This window comes from Salvelinus sp. IW2-2015, linkage group LG1, assembly GCF_002910315.2.
Source record: "Salvelinus sp. IW2-2015 linkage group LG1, ASM291031v2, whole genome shotgun sequence".
NCBI lineage: Eukaryota > Metazoa > Chordata > Actinopteri > Salmoniformes > Salmonidae > Salvelinus > Salvelinus sp. IW2-2015.
Genome location: NC_036838.1, coordinates 50,725,971 through 50,749,495, shown reverse-complemented (window position 1 = coordinate 50,749,495; position 23,525 = coordinate 50,725,971). Strand labels below are relative to the sequence as shown.

Below are 23,525 nucleotides of genomic sequence, written 5' to 3'. Positions count from 1 at the left end.
GTTCATTCCCCACGGGGGGACCAGGATGAATATGTATGAACTTTCCAATTTGTAAGTCGCTCTGGATAAGAGCYTCTGCTAAATGACTTAAATGTAAATGTTAAATATAAGAAGAAATAAGTGGCCACAGGACAAGAGTAGTATGATGTCAAGCAGTGCTAAACATTGTGAAATGTGTATAATATCTTGTGTGCTAATTTAACTCCCCTACCGTTTCTACAGCTCTCTGAGACTTCTGTACGTCCATATACCTGTGGGTGTTCTGCTCATTATGATGACTTCAGCGTTTGAGTTAAGCCAGGACCCAGCTTTCCTTATCCTAACCTCCATGTGCCCTGCAGTAGAACATCAGAGTTCGATCTCTACATCGATGGAGATTATTTCAAATTCTACGCCGAGCCTTACTTTCTCAGGTGAGTGACTGACCATCAGTGAAAGTTATGTGCTGCCAGTATTGAAGTCACTTAATTCAAGGATTTTTAAAAAAGTATTAGGTCCACTGTATATAGTAATTAAATGCACCATGATATGCTGTAAGTGTGTCAAAATGCTGATAGGATACGTTCATGTTTAGTTCTAATATCAGATTTCTAAAATTTTAATCTCTTATCAAGACTGACCTTACCTGGAAACAATAGTGGAGGATGGGAGGGAAAAAGCCTCCTTTGACATTGATAAAGGTAATGTTTCTAAAATATATTTGTTTTGTTCATGGATATCTGGAAGCTCTGTAAATTTTCCCAAAAGCCATAAAAACATATATTTTTTTAAATCACAAGCCATGAATTTTTTTTTTTGAATTACAGGAACTTAGCTTTAAAACTGCTAAACGTTATCTCAGAGTTGAGGAAAATAGTGTAGAATAGCAGGAAATTGGCTCAGGGATTCTTGAAAGTCGGGACAGTCCTTGTCCGACAGAGAAACTTGATTTTTAAAGTAGGATTTTTTTTTATTTTGTTGTATTATTTGAGCTTAAAATGTACATTTAGGGGAATTTTAATGAGGGAAAGTTTGTTTTTGGAATTTTCTTAATATTTTCTATTTTATTAATTTCCATGTCTACTCTATGCCTGGAAATGCCCTTGTCCGGAGCAAAGGATCCCAATTTCAAACTCTCCCAAAAAAATCATATTAACTGAAAAAGTACATTATGTAGTTTCTTGCAATAGCCCTCTGTGAATTTAAATAATATTTTTCTCAAAACTTTGAAGAGATGTGTCTGGAGTTTTGGTTTAATGCGTCAGATTTGTCTAAAATCCTAAATTAATGAGGAGGGTCATTTATACCATAAATGTACTGTAGTGCAACGACCACTCATATTCTGAGAAGTTCTCTGCTTTTGATTTAAACAAACAATATTGGAATCACCATGGTCACAACCAATAAACTTGTCAACTCCATCTGCTTGATAGATTAAAATAGAATACGAATTTTGGTTAAAATATGTTACATTTAATATGGTTTTAGAGTCATAAAGCAACTGAGGAGAAACTAAATTGCTACTGTATACCACATGGATGAAGAAAAAAAAAGAAATTTGTCAACTCGGTAAAACATAAACACTGTCACATTTATMTCTCCGTCAGAGTGGTGAAAGACTTGATAGAATTGTTCTGTTTTTATTGGGGATTTTCAAATTAATATTTTAGAGGCAAAAATGTCACTGATGGCTAACCCCCTTAAAATCCTTTCAATTTAAAATATATATATATTCGAGATTTTTTATTTATTTCACTGTTCTGCAACATCCTCAAACAATCCTCAAACAATTGAAGTATTTGCGGTGCTAGACTTAAGTTTGCTTTATAAATGTTGTTTTAACATGCCGAAATGCTAACGAAATTAGCCCTGGAGCATAGTGCTATAGCCTAAAATAAAACAAAAATATATTTTTAGATTTGTATTACATATTTGAATAATCTGTTAGAATTAAACAATCAAGGCCTTTAAACACTTGTTGGACAATAATTGTAAAAATGAAATGCCTTCTATTGTGTCTGACGGAGTTTACATAAATCCAGTTAGTTGCATTTCATGAAAAAATTTAACAAATTAAGAGGTTGATCCTTTACTATTTTAGTCATTTAGTGTGCGCTCTTTTCCAGAGCGACTTACAGTAGTGAGTGCATATATTTCCTGTAGAAATCAAACCCACAACACTGGTGTTGCAAGCGCCATGCTCTACCATCTGAGGGACCATTTATTACATGTGTATTAGCTGATTCCTTGATACTTTGGTCAATCAAAATATATATATTTCAAATGTTGTTAATATTACGATAAATATTTGAGATTGTCCCATCTTTCAAGAATCCCTGAGCTCTAAAACAGCTAAATTTTCTCTCAGCCTCATGGCAAAATTTGTAGAAAAGCATGAGATTAGCTATAAAACGGCTAATTTTTCTCTCTCCCCCATAGCAACCCTAACACTTTGAATCTGCAAAAAATGACATTCATTTGTGTGTGATGATGATTTCAGATCAAAAAGCAAACATTGCCCACCTTATCTGATGGTAGGGTGGTAGATGCCCACTCAGGTGCCTACATACACTTACCGGACATTTTATTAGGTACACCACCCCGTTCACAAAAATGGATTACTCCTACAGACAGTGAGTCATGTGGCTTGCTATATAAAGTAGGCAGCCGGGCATAGATGCTTCCAGTTACTGTTTGATTAAATGTTAGAATGGGAAAAACAAGTGACCTAAGCAACTTTGCGCGTGGTATGATCGTTGGTGCCAGGCATGACGGATCCAATATCTCAGAAACGTACGCCCTCCTGGGCTTTTTACGCACAACATTGTCTAGGGTTTAACGAGAATGGTGTGACAAACAAGTCCTGTGGGCGAAAACAGCTCGTTGATGAGAGATGTTGAAGGAGAATTGCAAGATTCGTGCAAGCTAGCAGGCGGGCCACAAACTGACAAATAACGGCACAGTACAACAGTGGTGTGCAGAACGGCATCTCAGAACGCATAAATTAGCGATCCACCGGGTACTACTCCTGTCAGCTAAAAACAAGAAGTGGCTCCAGTGGGAACGCAATCACCAACACTGGYCAATTGAGGAGTGGAAAAACATTGCCTGGTCTGAGGAATCCAAGTTCCTGTTGATTTGGTTTAAGCAGCATGAGTCAATGGACCCATCCTGCCTGCTGTCAACTGTACAGGCTTGTGGTGGAATGGTGTGGGGAATGTTTTCCTGGCACACGTTAGGTCTCTTGATACCAATTGAGCAACATGAATGCCACAGCGTATCATTTTACATTGACATTTTAGTAATTTAGCAGACGCTGTTATCCAGAGTGACTTCTAGGAGCAATTAGGGTTAACTGCCTATCTCAAGGGAACATCGACCGATCTTTCACCTAGTCAGCTCAGGGATTCGAACCCTGAGCTGACATTTGACCTTTTGGTTACTGGCCCAATGCTCTTAACCACTAGGCTACATTGTTGCTGACCAAACCCAATATAGAATTTTTGCGATGTGATGGAATGGGCTGTTCAAAGCATTAGTGTACCGCTGTCCAATCCACAGGAACTGCATGATGCCATCACAGCAGCATGGCCCAACATCCCTGTGGAACATTTCCGACACCTTGTAGAATCCATACCCCGAAGGAATTCAGGGGTACACTAAGATGGGTGTACCTAATAAACTGGCTGGTGAGTGTACATGTCTTCAGAAAGTATTCACGCCCCTTGATTTCCCCTCCCATTTTTGTTGTGTTATAGCCTTCATTTCAAAATGGATTAAATTAAGATTTTGTGTCACTGGCCTACACACATACCCAATAATGTCAAAGTGGAATTATGTTTTTCGAAACACACACACAGAGAAGTCAGCTCAGACAGATCCAGCTCAGAGAGACACAGTTTATGAGCTCAATCGGCAGCAGATTTTAATTTAAAATGGAAAATGAGTGTGTTTATGCAACAATTGTTAGTGCATCAAATCGTATCGCACCGAATCGTTTCAAACTAAAACGTGTTGTTCCTGAGTCTTATCGGAGCCCATGTATATAGTTAGATACATATCGAATCTTCTTGCTAGGGAAATCTGCACATCCCAAAATTATACACATATTGCCATAGGGCTGAGATAAAAAAAAAAAAAGGGCAGTTTTAAAGCGAATTTCCTGCAATTTTACACGTTTTGCCATGGCTTAAGCCGTGATCTTATGGAATCTGAGTGACTCAAACATTTTTAATAAAATAAATGAGGGCCCAATGACATTTCTGGAATTTTAGATTTTGGTGATTGTTAGTTCTCAAAGATGATCTCAAAGATGATATTTAGCTCCTTTGTCTTTTCTACAACAACAAAAAACGGTCATAACACATTTACGTAGGTATTCAGACCCTTTACTCAGTACTTTGTTGAAGCACCTTTGGCAGCGATTACTGCCTCAAATCTTCTTGGGTATGACGCTACAAGCTTGGCACACCTGTATTCGGGGAGTTCGTCCCATTATTCTCTGCAGATCCTCTCAAGCTTTGTCAGATTGGATGGGGGGGGGGTGTCGCTGCACAGCTATTTTCAGGTCTCCAGAGACTTCGATCGGGTTCAAGTCCGGGCTCTGGCTGGGCCACTCAAGGACATTCAGAGACTTGTTCCGGAAACATTCCTGCGTTGTCTTGGCTGTGTGCTTAGGGTCGTTGTCCTGTTGGAAGGTGAACCTTCGCCCCAGTCTGAGGTCCTGAGCGCTCTGGAGCAGGTTTTCATCAAGGATCTCTCTGTACTTTGCACCATTCATCTTTGCCTCGATCCAGCTAAATTGTTTCCAAATATTATACTCACTACCAACACAGCCCTGGCAACTAAGGAGTGGCTCGTAAGAAGCATCTCAAGGTCCTGGAGTGCCTAGCCAGTCTCCAGACCTGAACCCAATAGAAAATCTTTGGAGGGAGCTGAAAGTCCGTATTGCCCAGCGACAGCCCCGAAACCTGAAGGATCTGGAGAAGATCTGTAGGGAGGATGGGCCAAAATCCCTGCTGCAGTGTGTGCAACCTAGTCAAGAACTACAGGAAACGTATGATTCTTGTAATTGCAAACAAAGTTTCTGTACCAATATATTAGTCTGCTTTTCTGATGTATCAAATACTTATGTCATGCATAAAAATGCAAATTAATTACTTAAAAATCTACAATGTGATTTTCGGATTTTTGTTTTAGATTCCGTCTCTCAAGTTGAAGTGTACTATGATAAAATTACAGACCTCTAATGCTTTGTAAGTAGGAAAACCTGCAAAATCGGCAGTGTATCAAATACTTGTTCCCCCATGTATATACTGTCCAAAAAATAAGGGAACACTAAATAACACATCCTAGACCTGAATGAATTAAATATTCTTATTAAATACTTTTTTCTTACATAGTTGAATGTGCTTACAACAAAAATCACACAAAAATGATCAATGTAAATCAAATTTATCAACCCATGGAGGTCTGGATTTGGAGTCACACTCAAATTAAAATGGAAAACACACTACCGGCTGATCCAACTTTTATGTAATGTCCTTAAAACAAGTCAAAATGAGGCTCAGTAGTGTGTTGGCCTCACGTGCCTGTATGACCTCCCTACACGCCTGGGCATGCTCCTGATGAGGTGCTCCAACTCCTGGACAGTCTGTGGTGCAACGTGGTGTTGGTGGATGGAGCGAGACATGATGTCACAGATGTGCTCAATTGGATTCAGGTCTGGGAACGGGCGGCCAGTCCATGCATCAATGCCTTCCTCTTGCAGGAACTGCTGACACACTCCAGCCACAATGAGTCTGGCATTGTCTTGCATTAGGAGGAACCAGGGCAACCGCACGCATTGGTCTCACAAGGGGTCTGAGGATCTCATCTCGGTACCTAATGGCAGTCAGGCTACCTCTGGCGAGCACATGGAGGGCTGTGGCCCCCAAAGAAATGCCACCCACACCATGACTGACCACCGCCAAACTGGTCATGCTAGAGGATGTTGCAGGCAGAGAACGTTCTCCACGTCGTCTTCAGACTCTGTCACGTCTGTCACATGTGCTCAGTGTGAACCTGCTTACATCTGTGGAGAGCACAGGGCGCCAGTGGCGAATTTGCCAATTTTGTGTTCTCTGGCAAATGCCAAACGTCCTGCACGGTGTTGGGCTGTAAGCACAACCCACCTGTGGACGTCGGGCCTCATACCACCCTCATGGAGTCTGTTTCTGACCGTTTGAGACGAACACATGCACATTTGTGGCCTGCTGGAGGTAATTTTGCAGGGCTCTGGCAGTGCTCCACCTGCTCCTCCTTGCACAAAGGCGGAGGTAGCGGTCCTGCTGGGGTTGTTGCCTCCTCCTCCATGTCTCCTGATGTACTGGCTGTCTCCTGGTAGCGCCTCCATGCTCTGGACACTACGCTGCAGACACAGCAAACCTTCTTGCCACAGCTCGATTGATGTGCCATCGTGATGGCTGCACTACCTGAGCCACTTGTGTGGTTGTAGACTCCGTCTCATGCTACACTAGAGTGAAAGCACCGCCAGCATTCAAAAGTGACCAAAACATCAGCCAGGAAGCATAGGAGCTGAGAAGTGGTCTGTGTGTCACCACCTGCAGAACCACTCCTTTATTGGGGTGTCTTGCTAATTGCCTATAATTTCCACCTTTTGTTTTTCCATTGCACAACAGCATGCTGAAATGTATTGTCAATCAGTGTTGCTTCCTAAGTGGACAGTTTGATTTCACAGAAGTGTGATTGACTTGGAGTTACATTGTGTAGTTTAAGTGTTCCCTTTATTTTTTTGAGCAGTGTGTGTGTATATATATATATATATATATATATATATATATATATATATATATTATATTATATATATGATTATATTTTTGGGGGCATTGGAAACAATTTAGCTGCTAATTGAATATAGGGGGAAAACTAACAAACATTAAAAAGCGATGTGACCCTATCCCTGTCAGTGCGTTTGACCTCCTAGTAATCAGATCTGCTTTACTGGTGATTAGGAGGATGTTCTCTTTTCTCACTAGACTCCACAGTGTGCGGTTAGTACTACAGCTAGTCAGAGATACTCTAGCAGGACCCGGAGTCATGGGGCTGATAGCAGTCAGTGGGATTGATCCCTGGTGCTCTTTAAGTATTACTAAAGTCAGTCAGTCACCCAGGCTTAATCGCTGGCTATACTATTAGATGTGAAGGGCAATTTGAGCTGTCAGTGATGTAATAATGAATGTCTACTTAGTGAGACTTGGCCTTTTTTTTATTCATGTATTTATTTTATTTACCAGCTCGTGAGGCTACTTTGATTCTAAGTATTTGTTACTAGTGTAAGTGGCAAAGCAATTTTATCAGTTAGGAATGGAACACTTCTGTCTCTCTTTAATGAGTTTCATTTCCAATGATCTCTTAATTATGTTGGGTTGGTGGAGTGTTAGCCTTTTGTACACTTACACCTCATTGGCCCTCGATCAGCGATGCCCTGTTTGACAAACTGTCTAAATAAGCCACTAACTGCTGCTAATAAACCTTCTCTAATGGGTATCCCCGTTTGCACTCGCAATTAGAAATCATTAAGATGCCTCTTTAGGGGCACACAGCCAAGGCAATTAGCCAACTAGCGTAAAGCATTTTTAAGATAAATACTCCAACGTGTTGAAAGTTTTATGAGTTATTTAAAATGTTAAAAATGATCTCCTTGGCTAGACGTGAAGGAATGGTCACATATTTAAAGATTGTGTCGTGTCTCTCTTTTTTTAATTGCTCTTTTTAACTAAACCTCTGCTTTAGAACTAAACCTCTGCTTTAGACTGGTTAGGTGTCTGTTCTGCAGAGATTCAATCATGCATTTATCATTAACATTTATTGTACTACAGTACATGTAAGAGCCATATTATCTGACACTTCAGGACAGTTTGGAGGAAGACAATTCTATCCCATTTGCTTCCACATTGTCTACATCTATACACCTTGTACAGCTAAACATTCTATTGGTGCCACTTGTTTCACCTGCTCCCTGATGTTCTCTCTGTGATATGTCTCAGGTGCTCCCCAAGGAGACTGCAGGGGAGCACTTTGAAGGGCTCCAGATGCTGACCAGTCTCCTGGGTCCCAATGGCTCCCACTCACCCAAGTCTCTGTTGGAAGACCTGGGTATGTTGAAGAGTATCCTGCCCCCAGTTTTTCATAAGGTATCTATCTGAATTTCTTCTATCGGATAGGATTAAATGCATAGAAATAGATTGAATGGYCGAATCATTGACTTGAATGGGGACCCCTGTTTTATTAATTCTAATGCTATGCATTTAATCTTATGCAATAGGAGAAATCCCAATAGATAACTTTCTAAAAACTGTGCCCTGGTTGATGATACTGTTAGATTAGATTAATTTAGCAGGATGTGGTTGGAAGCCTTATTGATGTTTAAATTAAGCCCAATGAAACTGCTTGAGTAAGGACTGAGAACAGAAAACCCCACTGGATTTAGTCATTGGTGATTTTAGTAATACAATTTGGCTGAATGGTTTGGTTTCTCAGGAAGACATTGATGCTTTACATTACAGAGGCGTGCAGTGGGAGTATGAAAGGTGAGGAAGAGGATGATGAAGATGGGTTTGACTGGCAGGTTGAGCAGCAGGTGGACATGGAGACCTCGAAGGAGTAGCTGATAGAACTGCAGAAGTATGGCTTTGGGAATCAGAGGTCCGGAGTGTTCACTGGACTGCAGGTAAGGTCATTGGCTTGTATGAATAATGTATATGTAACAAAATAGCTGTAAAAAAAATAATAAAAAAAATGGAAAAGAAAGTTACCTTTGTCCTCTGAAGAGGTGGATGGGCCAATAATTATTATATATATTTTTTTTAATAATACTTTTTTATTATTGAAGACAWTGACTAGAAATGAGTAGTGGAATGGTTTCTTTTGGAATCACTGCTAGTAGGTTTAGAATGTGATTGTTATAGTTCACATAAGAAAGGCCAGGAGTTCTTCCTGATCATATAAGCAGGAAAACMTTACATCAAGTACAGCATGTGAAAATCTGATGGAGGATTGTCCAATCAGGAGGAGTTGAGTGATGTCATCAGTGTCTGAAACCSAGATAGGACCACAGCATCAGAGAGGAGACAGGAAAGGCTAGACGCCGAGACGTCCATATTCTGCCATGACCATTACCTACCTGTGAGTTATCCAAAGAATAGTACCCCATAATTTAGTAATTCTATGACATTTAACTACTGCACGGATTATATACGTTTTATTACATTATAATCTGTCATGACACCGACCTGTTTGTCTCTGTAGTGTTGACCTGTTTGAAGATGAAATGATCCAGGGTCAGCTAAAGTTCTGCCCGTGGTGGTCTGGTCTGAGCCCAGACTCCACCCTGCAGGGAGAGGCAGGTGAGCTCATCCTTTCTCTCTCCTCAAAAAGCACTACATGTAAAGGGATAGTTCATCCCCAAATCAGGTGCTAACACTTTACATTAATTTGATCTTATATCTGTGGTATGCTGTAATTAATGTAGTAACCTATAGTTGTAGCTCAGCTCAGACAAAGTAAGATTCCCACCAGCAGGTGGTGTAAAAATACAGACAACAAAGAAGGAACTTAACTTGATAAAGTATGTTAATGTATACGTAATTAGTACTGTTAGTACTAAACATTGTATATTCAGTATTCTAAATAGTTGTTCTGGGTACTGTCAGTTGTGAGGTTGTGGTTTCACAGTAGGTGATAACATTTCACTGGATTGATGARGAGATTGACATTAAGACTACAGAGTTGGTTCTTTAAAGGTAATTTGGACATGTGTCCCTGTTGTATTGGTTCATTTGGTTGCCTTTGTTTATAGAATGTATTCTGTCTAGAATAGATCCTCATTTCAGTACTCAACTGTTTTCCTTAAAATTTATATTTCAACACAATTGCCCTTTTCTTCCCAGCCATCCCTCTATCCAGACTCGTATATATTGCCAGGGAAGGAGAGTTGTGACATAGGTCGAGTGGGAATCTGGCAAATAGTATATATCGCCATTMCCTCACTCCCCCACAAATCCTCTTTCTCTTTATTCTTTCTCTGTCAGTCCATGACATATGAAATCTATGAGTCATTTAAAAGGTGTGATCCAGGTCTGGCTGGCTGGCTAGGCCCCCAGGTTTGTTTGTTTTCTCTTCTTTCTCAGATGAGAGCGATAAGGGTGTATGGAGCCTCACTGCTCCACTGTGAGACAATTCAGTTGTGCCATCCAGCTCTCCTAACAGCCTACTAATTCCTCTGCTCCCATCGCCTCAACAAACACATGGCCAGTAGCCACAGCTTATGTTAGTGCAGGATGTCGTACGGTACACTCGGGAAAGGATTTAGATAAAAAACAGATAGCATTATGACAGGAGGGTGCGTTGGGTTGAGAGTGCCAGGATCCCTGTCTGCCTAGCTCTGGAGAGATCACATAATGACCAACAGCCATCAGTCAATGCTACGCAGCACTGATACACAGCCCATTAGCGGCAGGCAAGCAGGAGGAATCCAGCCCTCTAAAGAACATTACATTTCCCTGCWACTCTGTGGACTCCCTCTTCTCATTCTGCATTCTGAGATGGAGCACTCAGCCTTCCCCTGCCTGTRGAGTGTTGGTCAGCCAATGTTGCTGTTTGCAGTAAAATCTTGATAGCATGCTTATGATTTTAAATGTTTGATCACATGTCATGTGGGAAGGCTAAATTCTTATGCTTTCACATGTTGACCGTATTCAGCTTTTTTCCCTCCCTCACCTCCCCTAAGACAAAGATATACAGGTAACTGCCAAAATAAAGGAAGCACCAACATAGTGTCTTAATAGGGCGTTGGGCCACAACAAGCCAGAACAGCTTCAATGCACCTTGGCATAGATTCTACAAGTCTGGAACTCTATTGGAAGAATGTGACACCATTCTTCCATGAGAAATTCCATAATTTGTTGTTTTGTTGATTGTGGCAGAATATCCCATAAGTGTTCAATTGGGTTGAGATCTGGTGACTGAGACAGCCATGGCATATGGTTTACATTGTTTTCATGCTCATCTAACCATTCAGGGACCACTCCTGCCCCGTGGATGGGGGCATTGTCATCCTATTGGGGCATAGCCATGGTAMCCAAAATAATGCCCCAAATAATMTTTTACACATGACCCTAAGCATGATGGGATGTTAATTGCTTAATTAACTCAGGAACCACACCTGTGTGGAAGCACCTGTTTTRATTATACTTTGAATGCCTCATTTGAGTAATGAGACAGTTACCTGTATATGTCAGCTGACAGATGGGTGTAGACACTAGTGCTAATGAAGTAGAAACCCCCACCCTGGGCCTGTGTGCCCCCTCTCTCTCCCCTGTGTCGAGGCCAGAGCACTGACAGGCCACAGCTGTCCACTGTGTCCAAATGACCTGAGTGGCCAGGGCTGATCGGACATGACAGCCCTGTCACGACCTGCAGCACTTCTTATGGCTGGTTTAGTGATTCATCACTATATTCATTGCATTGACTCGCAGGTTCACTGCAGAAAATGAAAATCTCAAACAATTGCGTTTTCAGTTACATTTCAAGGCATGATGTTTGAATATAAGGCAATCGTCATAAGCTTTATTAAAGTTTCTGAGGACACTGTGTGCCCCACATTTTTCTGAACTACCAAAGTCATACGTCAGAAGCTCCTCAGTGATGTAGAGTTGTATATGAGGTCATTTCCAGCCTCCTGCAAAATTAGCAGAGGCATATTTACTCCTTGTCGCTGACACCATCTGGACTTCGGGTTAGGGACATGCTATGGGGCAGACTGCTCAGAAGACTGGAGGAACTATGTCACAAATTCATCTCCATTCATCTTACCCCACCCTCCCTCACACTTGATTGGCTAGGATCAAAGTTGAGATTAGTGAGTGCCGTGGAGATTGGATGGAAGATCTAATGGGACATATGATGTCTCTTGGATGGATGGAGCGCTGCGGCTGCATTATGCAGGCCTAGTTAGCTTGTGATTTGACAGTTTAATGGTCAGCAGTAATCACACATTCATCCTGTTTTAAATACGTAACTCTTTAGTTCAGTTACATGTGGGGGAAAAACAGGAATTATAGCCGCTGATGCCCTCTTAAGTCTTAGGCTAGATATCACTGAATGACGATGTATACACTTTTTATTGCATATAAATGCTGGACTGTATTAATGCTGTTCTAATAAATAGACAAAGGAACCTGTTTGCCAGCAGCCCTATCCTTTTCCCTGATCATTTAAATGGACCAGTCAGTGTTTGTTTTCTACACTGAGGCAGACAGCTGGATGTGGGCCAGTGGGGCACTGAGTTTCTCCCCAGGGTCCTGGCTGATCTCCCGGGCGGTAGGGGAGGTGTGGTGGGGGGGAGGTGTGTGTGCGTGTGCTCTGCTTGGCCAGGCTGAGATGCTGCAGCTGCACTGGCGAGGGACTCCGGTACCGTCTGCAGGGATCTAAGCCCTGACGTAATGCAGCAGGAATCCAGTTCCCAGCAGAGCCAAGAGCCCAGTGCAGCCAAGAGGATCATTTGAAACTGCTGCTGCGGTGTGTGGGTCTCTGCATGCCTGCGCGCTAGCCCACACACCCAGCGCCCCTCTCACATCAGGGGCTCAACATAGGGGCTGTCCCCCCTCCCCACATGCACCCCACTCAACAGGCAAAGGGAAGGATTGCTTTCAGCTGTTCCATAAGCTGCAGAGAAAGTGCTGACTTGAATCTGTTCTTGCAGATTTTCAGCTTGGTTTTRAGCACTGAAAGTTGCAGATAAAACTTTACCAATATAATTTGGTCYAAGGGTATCTTGATCAGTTACTGAGGAAGAAACTCATTAGGGACTTGATTCTCTCCAAATGAACTGACAACATTGTAGTGTTCTCCTCTTACACTACAGGACATGGGCTTCCAAATGAATGCATTTGTAAAACAGGTCAGGATGATTAGGCCTGTGTAAAACCCAGTGAGTGTAAGTGTGGACTGTTGTTTTGCAGCAGTGTCCTTCACTGATGATGAGAGAGAGCAACTGAGGAAGTTCACCAACTGTTCCTACTTCCTGGACAAGAAGGCCTGTGTCCAGGTGTGGCTCAGCCTGGTGGACATCATCCTAGCATACTGCTACGAAGTGCGCACTACAGAGGGAGAGCACAATGTGAGTCAACGACCGACAAGAGATCGTCACATTGCAGTTGGACTTGAGTGGCAAATCTCTACATCCTCCACCATGTCAAAGCTTTAACATGGGCTTACACCAATATCCTGTAGGGATCTTGAGAGCTCAATGTTGTCTTAATGTCACTAACCCCTACTACAGTCCTTTGCGGCACAGATGGAGGTAGATGTAAGAGAGTAAAGGTCTACTATGAAATTCTGCACACTGCTGCCCATGCTCCAAGGTGATATTTATTTATAATAACTGTCGTGTCTTTGGGATCATTAAAGTGAAGACTGTTATTTTATCAAATCAATTCTCTGTAATTATTATTACGTGATTAAACTAATCATGTAAATGTAATTAACTAGGAAGTCGGGGCACCAAGGAAAATCTTCAGATTACAAAGTTATAATTTTCCTAATATAACTTTTCAGATATTTTAATATCTGATCAATTAGTCTTCTAATTAATGAATTATTCTTTACCTCARGTTAGTCTCATTCCAAACGCCGTAAATTGTTGGTTATCTGCACGAACCCAGCCTTCACTATGAATCATCCATACATCAATTGTCTTAATCATTTATTTACTAACTAACTAAATAATCACAGAAATGCATAAACAAACAAACAAAGTAGATATGGTTACAAGGAAATGATAGGGGATGTGCCCTAGTGGGCTAAACCGATATGACACGTGTAGACAAAGGGACTGAGAAGGGCGCGAAAGACAAAAGACACTACACAGTTGATAATTATAATAARTGAAATGCTAATCCTTTGCACATGAACSCTCACTCATTCGGGAATAATTGCAATCAATATATATATATATATTTACGCTCAGTGTGTCGTCATGATCTCTGTTGGAATCGTCCGTCTTTCTGTTGGAAAGTTCATCTGAACTTCTCTCTCCCATGAAGTCTTTCATTGTTAGAATGGATACTTCAGAGTCCCATTCAGAAATGTTCTTATAGAATAGATCTTTCGGCGGTTGTCGGACTTCACATTCAGTCGACAAATTCTAGCTGCAGACTAGTAATTAGTATAGAAGATTTGCTCTTATTCTGTCGGTATCGATAGTCTCAGAGTTTAACCATTTCCACCAGTGTAGCCAATGTTCCACGTGGTTTGGTTAGGAATTCAACAACCGAGGAATGCATGGTCTCTACTCCAAACCTTAGCCCTCTTGGTAATCGAGGTACGCTTGGTCTGGAGTGGACTTCTCCAGGTGGGGTTTATATTCGTAACAGCAGAAAAGGGCTGTCCAATGACGCCAGATCAATGTCTGTGCTCATGGGGCGGGCCAATGACTTAGTTAAATTTGAAAGGGAATTGGATTCTCACATTACATAATTTCACAAATAGTTTCATATTTACTCATTCATTTTATACAAAAATAATTAGATGCAAATCTCATAACGGAGACTCTTGTATAAACAGAGTTATGGTAATGTGGCTGTATTGTCTCTCATGAGGTCACAAACATTAGACAAAATGGACCGGTCATAGCTGGATTCTCCACCGACCGTTTACACATTCTCCAAAACATGGATATTGTTCAGTTCTCAAGTTCTATGAGGTAGAAGAAGTTCATTTGTTCTACTGTGAACCCTCTCTCTATACTGCATGAGGGAGAGAGTTTCCTCCAGGAATTTARGACCTGAGATAACAGAACCTGGGTGTAAGAGGGAGAGCGGGGGAAGGCACTCGCTATACCCAAAGAGGGCCACGTCATGACATAACGTTTCGTCCCTTCATCAGGCATCCATATCACAGGTGGGGGTGGACGGTCTTATATYTAGGGGCAGGAGGAAACAGGGGGTAAAAAATGTATAACATAGGTTCACAATATTAACATTCAATGTATAAAAATATATGATGGCGGCTACTTTGAAGAATCTAAAATATATTTTGATTTGTTTAATACTTTTTTGGTTACAACATGATTGCATATGTGTTATTTCATAGTTTTGATGTCTTCACTATTATTCTACAATGTAGAAAATAGTAAAACAAATAAAGGAAAAACCCTTGAATGAGTAGGTGTGTCCAAACTTTTGACTGGTACTGTACATAATTGGGTCAGACCCAGAGCTGTAATTCTTAGTACTGCCATGAACAGATACTTTAGACAGCTACCTGTGAAGTCATCTATGAACGTTCTATTAACATCTGGGGTGTTATGGCCAGATACTCCATAGAGATTCTGGAACAAAGTATACTTTTCCAGAGATCGTGTTCATCTAAAATAAAGTATCTATAATGGACACTGGAGACTGAGTGTGTGACCTGGACCTGCCTGTTCTTGGTATCATAGCGTCCTCGCGTGTTGTAGATCCATGCCGTTTGTTTGACACCTTGATTCTCTTGACATTGACATTGACATTGATCTCTCAATGTATGACTGTAGGTTGAATCACCGTGGAACATTGGAAAACTCAGTGGCACTCTCTGCTGGCTTGAGGTAAGTATTAGGGGGGCAGTCCGTAATTATCATTGATTATACCACAGCATTGTTTAATACTTGTTTCTGATTGGCTATAAGGGCATTCTAGAATGGACATTAAAARCAGATAATGGGACAGTTGGAAAATATATCGGGACACCTTGCAATAATATGCGCCTACACATGCAGATCGTACCTGCTACAAAGTTACAGAAAGCTAAACCAACAACCGCACAAACTGAAATTGGATACATTGTAAACGCAGGTCCAACAAGGAAAAACCTAGCTAACTAGCATTTATTTGTTTTTGCAGAGACATAATCGAACAAACGACTGGGTCGTGTCTCTATCAACCAAAAGAAGAGAAAGTATGAATTTGCTTATAAAAATGAAAATATCAACAAAGTATTTCTACCTYTAAATTTGTGATTTCATATTGTTTTCTTTGGCAACTGTGGTATAAGAGGGATAAACGCCTCTGTTCTGTACATTACCTTGGAAAAATTAACTCTGCAAAGGGACATTCAGAGACTTGTCCCAAAGCCACACCTGCGTTGTCTTGGCTATGTACTTAGGGTCGGTGTCCTGTTTGAATGTGAATCTTTGACCCAGTCTGAGGTCCTGAGCACTCTGGAGCAGGTTTTCATCAAGGATCTCTCTGTACTTTGCTCCGTTCATCTTTGCCTCGATCCTGACTAGTCTCCCAGTCCCTGCCGCTGAAAAACATCCCCACACAGCATGATGCTGCCACCACCATGCTTCAGCGTAGGGATGGTGCCAGGTTTCCTCCAGACGTGACGCTTGGCATTCAGGCCAAAGAGTTCAATCTTGGTTTCATCAGACCAGAGATCTTGTTTCTCATGGTCTGAGAGTCTTTAGGTGCCTTTTGGCAAACTCCAAGTGGGCTGTCATGTGCCTTTTACTGAGGAGTGGCTTCCGTATGGCCACTCTACCATAAAGTGCTGCAGAGATGGTTGTCATTCTGGAAGGTTCCCCATCTCCACAGAGGAGCTCTGTCAGAGTGACCATCGGGTTCTTGCTCACCTCCCTGACCAAGGCCCTTCGCCCCGATTGCTCAGTTTGGCCGGCCGCCAGCTCTCGAAGAGTCTTGGTGGTTCCAAACTTCTTCCATTTAAGAATGATGTAGGCCACTGTGTTCTTGGGGAACTTGAATGCTGCAGAAATGTTTTGGTACCCTTTCCCAGATCTGTGCCTCGACCCAATCCTGCCTTGGAGCTCTACGTACAATTCCTTAATTAATTCCTTGTTTTTTGCTCTGACATGCACTGTCAACTGTTGGACCTTATATAGACAGGTGTGTGCCTTTCCAAATCGTGTCCCGCCAGCGGGACACCTGTCGKCAGCTTCTGGTGAAATTGGAGGGCGCACAATTCAAAAAAATCATCATAAACATTATGGATATTAAACATCTAGGTACATACAAGTGTCTTAAGAAGCTTAAATTCTTGTTAATCTAACTGCATTGTACGATTTACAATAGGCTTTACAGCGAAAGCATGCCATGCGATTGTTTGAGGATGGCGCCCCACATCAAAATATTTTTCAACCAGCACAGGCTTCATAAAATCACAAATAGCGATTAAATAGTCACTTACTTTTTGAAAGTCTGTTTAGTTGGCGCCATCGATTTGAGTAATGCACTCGTTCAACGTGCAGAGAAAGGAATCCAAAAAGCTACCGTTAAACTTTCTTAACTTCTCTAGGGTAGGGGGCAGCATTTGGAATTTTGGATGAAATGCATGCCCAAATTAAACTGCCTGCTTCTCGGGCCCAGAAGATATTATATGCATATAACTGGATTTGATTTGGATTTGGATAGAAAACACTCTAAAGTTTCCAAAACTGTTAAAATAGTGTCAGTAAGTATAACAGAACTGATTTGGCAGGCGAAAACCTGAGAAAAATCCATTCAGGAAGTAGTGTTTTTGTTGGTTTTGTAGTTTTCTATTCAATGCCATTACAGTATCCATTGACTTAGGACTCAAATTGCAGTTTCTATGCCTTCCACTAGATGTCAACAGTCTTTAGAAATTGTTTCAGGCTTTATTCTGAAAAATGAGGAAGTAAGAGCAGTCTGAATGAGTGGACCCTAAAGTGTCACAGAGCTTTTTCATGCGCGAGACCGAGAGAGTGCCTTTCTTGTTTACCTTTTAAATTGACAACGTTATTGTCCGGTTTAAATATTATCGATTATTTAGGCTAAAAACAACCTGAGGATTGAATATAAACATCGTTTGACATGTTTATATCAACTTTACGGATACAATTTAGATTTTTTTGTTTGCCTGTTTTGACTGCGTCTGAGCCTGTGGATTACTGAAGAAAACGCGCGAACAAAACTGAGGTTTTTGGATATAAAGAGACTTTATCGAACAAAAGGAACATTGATTGAGTAAATTAATGTCTGCTGAGTGCAACCATATGAAGATCATCAAAGGTAAGGGATTAATTTTATCTCTATTTCTGACTTGTGTAACTCTTCTACTTGGCTGGTTACTGTTTGTAATGATTTGTCTAGTGGGCTATGTTCTCAAATAATCYTACGGTATGCTTTCGCCGTAAAGCATTTTTTAAATCTGACACCGTGGTTGGATTCACAAGAAGTTAATCTTTAAACCTATGTAAAATATGTTTTGTTTTCTGAATTTTTATAATGAGTATTTCTGTATTTGAATTTGGCGCCCAGCAGTTTCACTGGCTGTTGAAGAGGTGGGACGCTAACGTCTCACATACCCAAGAGAGGTTAAAACAAGTCAAAATACGTTTCTATTTAATCCTCAGGTACCCTAAAATGTAATTAAACTATAATATTTAATACGGAAATAAGTATGTTCAATAGGAAAGTAAAATTAGCAGGTGTGTGTCCTCTTTGTGGCACGCGCACAGACTGATTTCCAACTCTGACTTCCAGTACTAAAACTCAAAATTCTTCCTCGTTTGGGAAGAAACAAGCCTGAAACAAACAAAGACTGTTGACATCTAGTGGAAGCCATAGGAATTGCAATCTGGGAGATGGAACACCTTCTGCAGCTATATTCCATATAAAGAGCATGGGCTCTCAAAAAAAAAAAAWWTCTTAGGATTTTCTCCTGCCATATCAATTGTGTTATAGTCTCATACATTATTTTAACATTCATACAGACTTCAAAGTGTTTTCTATCCAATGGTACCAATTATATGCATATCCTGGCTTCTGGGCCTGAGTAACAGTTTAGTCAGTTTACTTTGGGCACATCAGTTAGACAGGGAGTGGAGAAAAATAGACCCTAGCCTGAAGAATTATGTAAATAAGGTATATCAGTGTTTTTATTTTTAATACATTTGCTAAAATTTCAAAAAAACTGTTTTCGGTTTGTCATTATGGGGCATTGTGTGTGGATTGCTGAGTTTTTAAAATTTTTATACATTTTAGAATAAGGCTATAACGTAACAAAATGTGAAAAAAGTTAAGGGGTCTGAGTACTTTCCGAAGGCACTGTATATATCCACTGATTGTCATCTCCTACTGGTACACTGGTAGCGCATTGTTTTAGGAGAAGAAGAGGCGGCCAGGTTAAAGCTATGACGACAGATTGGTTCCTCTTAGACCTGTGTGTGTGCATGTGTGGCTTGCGTGCATCAGAGTGTAGGTACAGTAGGAGTATTAGGGTGTGCCCCGGGGCTGTGAACAAGCCCAGGTGTTTTTTCCCAACTGGCAAACAGACGAGTGGGGTGCGAGGTGGCTGTCTGCTCCCTGATCGATGGCGTGTGTGTGAAGGCACCAGAGGACGAAGAAGGACGAGTGTGTGCGGCGCATCTTAAACCTTTCTCTGTGAACCTGACAGTGAGGGCTGGTAATCGMACGCCTGAGAGATAGCAGTTTGGCCATAATGGTGATAATGGAGGAAGTGGTAATCTAATGACATCCTGCAGCTGCCTGAAAGCCCTCGTCAGTAGAGCTGTCTGCCTGGGAGAGACTGACGGGACCCCATCTCTCATCCGCTCTGTCGCTCATCCAGTCTGTCTCTCAGCCGCTCTGTCACTCACTCTCTCTCATCCTCATGCTCTGTCGTTCTAACCCTCTACTTTACCAAGTCTCTTTTCCCGTCTCTCTATTTAACTATCCCCTCCCTTTCTAGATCTCTCTCTCTTTTCCCATTTCTCTATTTAACTATCCCCTCCCTTTCTATATCTCTCTTTTCTCCATTTCTCTCAATCTTTTCACTGTTTCCCCTTTTTTGTCTTTCCCTTTTATTCTCGTCCTCCCCCTGTCTAACTCTCACCCTTCTCTCTTTCCCCACTACCTCCATCTGCTAGCTGTTAACCAGCCTCATAACCGGACAGACAGGGTTGGTGGAGCCGTTAACCCTTTACACTCGTAGCTCTGGCTCTGTGCTTCACAGCGCTGTATGGGTTTTGACTGACAGCCGTTCTGAAATTTAGTACCGCACGACAAGAAGTTGCAACAATCCCTCCTGTAGGGTTTTTACGATTATGAAAGTCCTGGAAAAGTAATGGAATTTAAAAATMTGTGTTTTCCAGGCCTGGAAAAGTTTTGGAAAATGATATAGTCTGAAAAGTAATGGAAATTAATTTAATAATTTCTGTTAATGTAATTTCTTTAGGCACAGTTTTTAAGTATTTGTTCAATCAAATACAAATCTTCATATCAGCCAGGATTGGAATGACACTTTAGCACGTCTGTGTTTGCGCGCGTCACCTGCATGTGTGCGAGACAGCTGTTGCTCAAGAAGAGACAGACATTGCAGCAGCAGGTATGCTTAGCCTATAAAATATGATCGAGAACAGACTAACTAGGTAGCCAGTTCAAAACATAAACTGAGTATAGCAAACATTAGGAACACCTTCCCTAATATTGAGTTGAACTCCCTTTTGCCCTCAGAACAGCCTGAATTCATTGGGGAATGTCTCTACAAGGTGTCAAAAGTGTTCAAGAGGGTACTGGTTCATGTTGACACCAATGCTTCCCACAGTTGTGTCAAGTTGGCTGGATGTCCTTTGGGTGGTGGACCATTCTTGATACACATGGGAAACTGTTGAGCATGAAAAACCCAACAGCGTTGCTGTTCTTGACACAAACCGGTGCGCCTGGCACCTACTACCATACCTTGTTCAAAGACACTTAAAACTTTTGTKTTGCCCATTCACCCTCTGAATGACACACAATCACAATGTCTCAAGGCTTAAAAATATTTATAATTATTTAACCTGTTTCCTCCCCTTCAATTACACTGATTTGAAGTGAATTTAACAAGTTACATCAATAAGGAATCATAGACTGACCAGGTGAAAGCTATCACCTGAAAAGATTAGATGTTCTTAATGTTTTGTATACTCAGTGTATCTTGTACCCTCTAGTAACTGTTTTAGGCCTGACCACATTTAGTCGACTGGTTGATTGTTTGTTTGTTTGGTTGGTTGTTAGGCTGTTGGTCAACCAAGATTTTTTTGATCCAGCAGTGGCAAATATATTTAAAAAAAGGTTATGGTACATGAGACCCATCTGATTCATGCCTGTCTGAGTAGACTAAGCCGTTGCGGAGACCGCGAAGATGGCACACCAGTATCACCAGTAGTAAGTACATTTATCGTTAATTACCATCATTTATCATCTACAATGTTTGTTTGGTTACGGTGATTTCTGTTAATGCATTCAATATATTATTATTATTACAGTCTTACCGTTCTCGTTGTACGAGTGGACACGTTTTGCAGAGCGCACAACCTAGCCTGTACTTGTGAGAAGTTTTGGTTAATTTCGTTCCATTTAGGAGTTGTCAATTTATTCATTACCGTTTGTTTAGAGCGCTCCTGTCAATCTTGCGCAAATGTAGGCTTAAATGTGGCCATCTGTGGATCGGATACTTTTTCTGATTGTCTTAACTCTCCATCACTGTGTAACTTCTGAAAGTAGTTTTGTGTTCGCCTCAAACGGCAAGTAAACAAAATCTGTTTTTACATCCATTGAGAATGACAATAGTCCACTCAGCAGGGAATTTGGAAAAAAAGGTCATGCTCTGATCCGGTGGAAACTTCATAAAAAAGGCCTATATGATTACTTCTTATCCCTTACGCAAATAGCTTACACCTGTGTCTGTCTGTCAGGAGCTCACTGGCACAGGAAACTCTGAGGGCCCAGAATATCTTGGACAATGTTGCAAGTTTGCTAGCACAAGCTTCAGTCAGACTAAGTTAATAGTTGATACAATATTTCAAGTTCTTTGCAGACAGGCCATGCGTAGCCTATGTGATTTATAGGATATTTATTTTAATCAATACATTTTCTACTGGCGGGCTGCAAGGTTTTTATTTGTTGCCGCTATGTAGGCTATTTTTACATGTTGCCAATGGCAATAGAAGTTACTTTTAGATTTGTAACATTTTCATTTAGATAGAATTTTGATGAACCACATGACATTGATTTTGTAGATATGAAGACTTTATTATACATGAAATTAATCTGTAGCACAAATGTGCATATGAAAATAATAACTGGCACGCAGATCAGTAAAATTTGTACGATAACTTGACACTCCAAATGGAAAAGATTGCAGACCATTGGTGTAGCCTATTTCCGTCAACTTCATGACTCCTTTCTATCCGCAACAAAATTACTATCGGTTTCTCTGAAATACCTTGTGAAAGCTTAACACTGTAAGATCATATTTTATTACTTAGCTAGTCATGCTGGCAATAGAACAAGCTTTAAAATCATGCCCACTTGACCCAGATTGCGATTTATAATGGACCGTTTTTGGATTGTGTAAACAWCAGTAATCGTGTGACGACGGGGATGCAGGGTTTTGTTCCAAACTAAGCAACTAAAAGTGTGCTTGTTCTAGTTCCTCAACGACACAGCTAGGAGAGCTCAAAAAAGTACTTTATAGTTGAAGACTTCTTTGAGTCATTAAAGTACATTGAAATTTCTTAGGAACTGTGCACACTTTGAAGAGGTGTGTGGCCACTTGTAGACACCAGTTAGACCTCTCACTTAAACGTTGTAATTTTTTATGTCTTATGTTGCACCTATCCACATTCTTCAGGAATAGTCTTATCATGTTACTGAATGTATCCAGAGTATTTTCAGATTTTGTTATCAACAAATTACAATAAATGTAAAGTGCACATAAAATCAAGTGTTATCTTTTCGATTCAGTCTGCGGCAGGTGAACTGTTGTGTCCTCACAATTTCCCCATTATCTCCAAACTGTTCTCTTTCAATTGCTACCATGGTTATGCATTTCATATTTCTTCCGTAATAAACATTTCAGTTTATCCCTGTCCATATAGGCCAATTCCTACGAGCGTAAAGGGTTAACCAGCCCCCTAACCATTCAGACAGGGTGGCGTAGCTGTTAACCAGCCTCCTAACCATTCAGACAGGGTTGGCGTAGCTGTTAACCAGCCTCCTAACCATTCAGACAGGGTTGGCGTAGCTGTTAACCAGTCCTAACCATTCAGACAGGGTTGGCGTAGCTGTTAACCAGCCTCCTAACCATTCAGACAGGGTTGGCGTAGCTGTTACGCACCTCCTAACCATTCAGACAGGGTTGGCGTAGCTGTTAACCAGCCTCCTAACCATTCAGACAGGGTTGGCGTAGCTGTTAACCAGCCTCCTGGTGGTTGGTGTGCAGCTGAGTCTTATTTACAGCCAAGCTGCTAAACAGCCCGGAGGGAGAGGGGATGAGCCCTGATGACATGCAAGGAGACAGTCTCTCTCTCTGAGCGCAGTCTTAACAAACCAGAGAGGATGAATAAAAAAGGAAAGCAGAGGGTTCTCTCTCAGCTCTTTTGTCCACCGATGCAGAGAAAAGCCTTGAGCTGAAAAAGTGATTAAGGACCACCAACAATTAAAGGCTGCGGCTGCAGAAGGTGTTTAAGAGTTCCTTGCCTA

At 41.2% G+C, this 23,525-nt stretch overlaps 1 pseudogene; it reads left to right on the top strand.

Annotated features, from left to right (window-relative positions):
- Positions 1-228: 228 nt before the first annotated feature.
- LOC111969492 (protein SHQ1 homolog) overlaps positions 229-23,525 on the top strand; it is a 45,851-nt pseudogene continuing 22,554 nt past the window's right edge.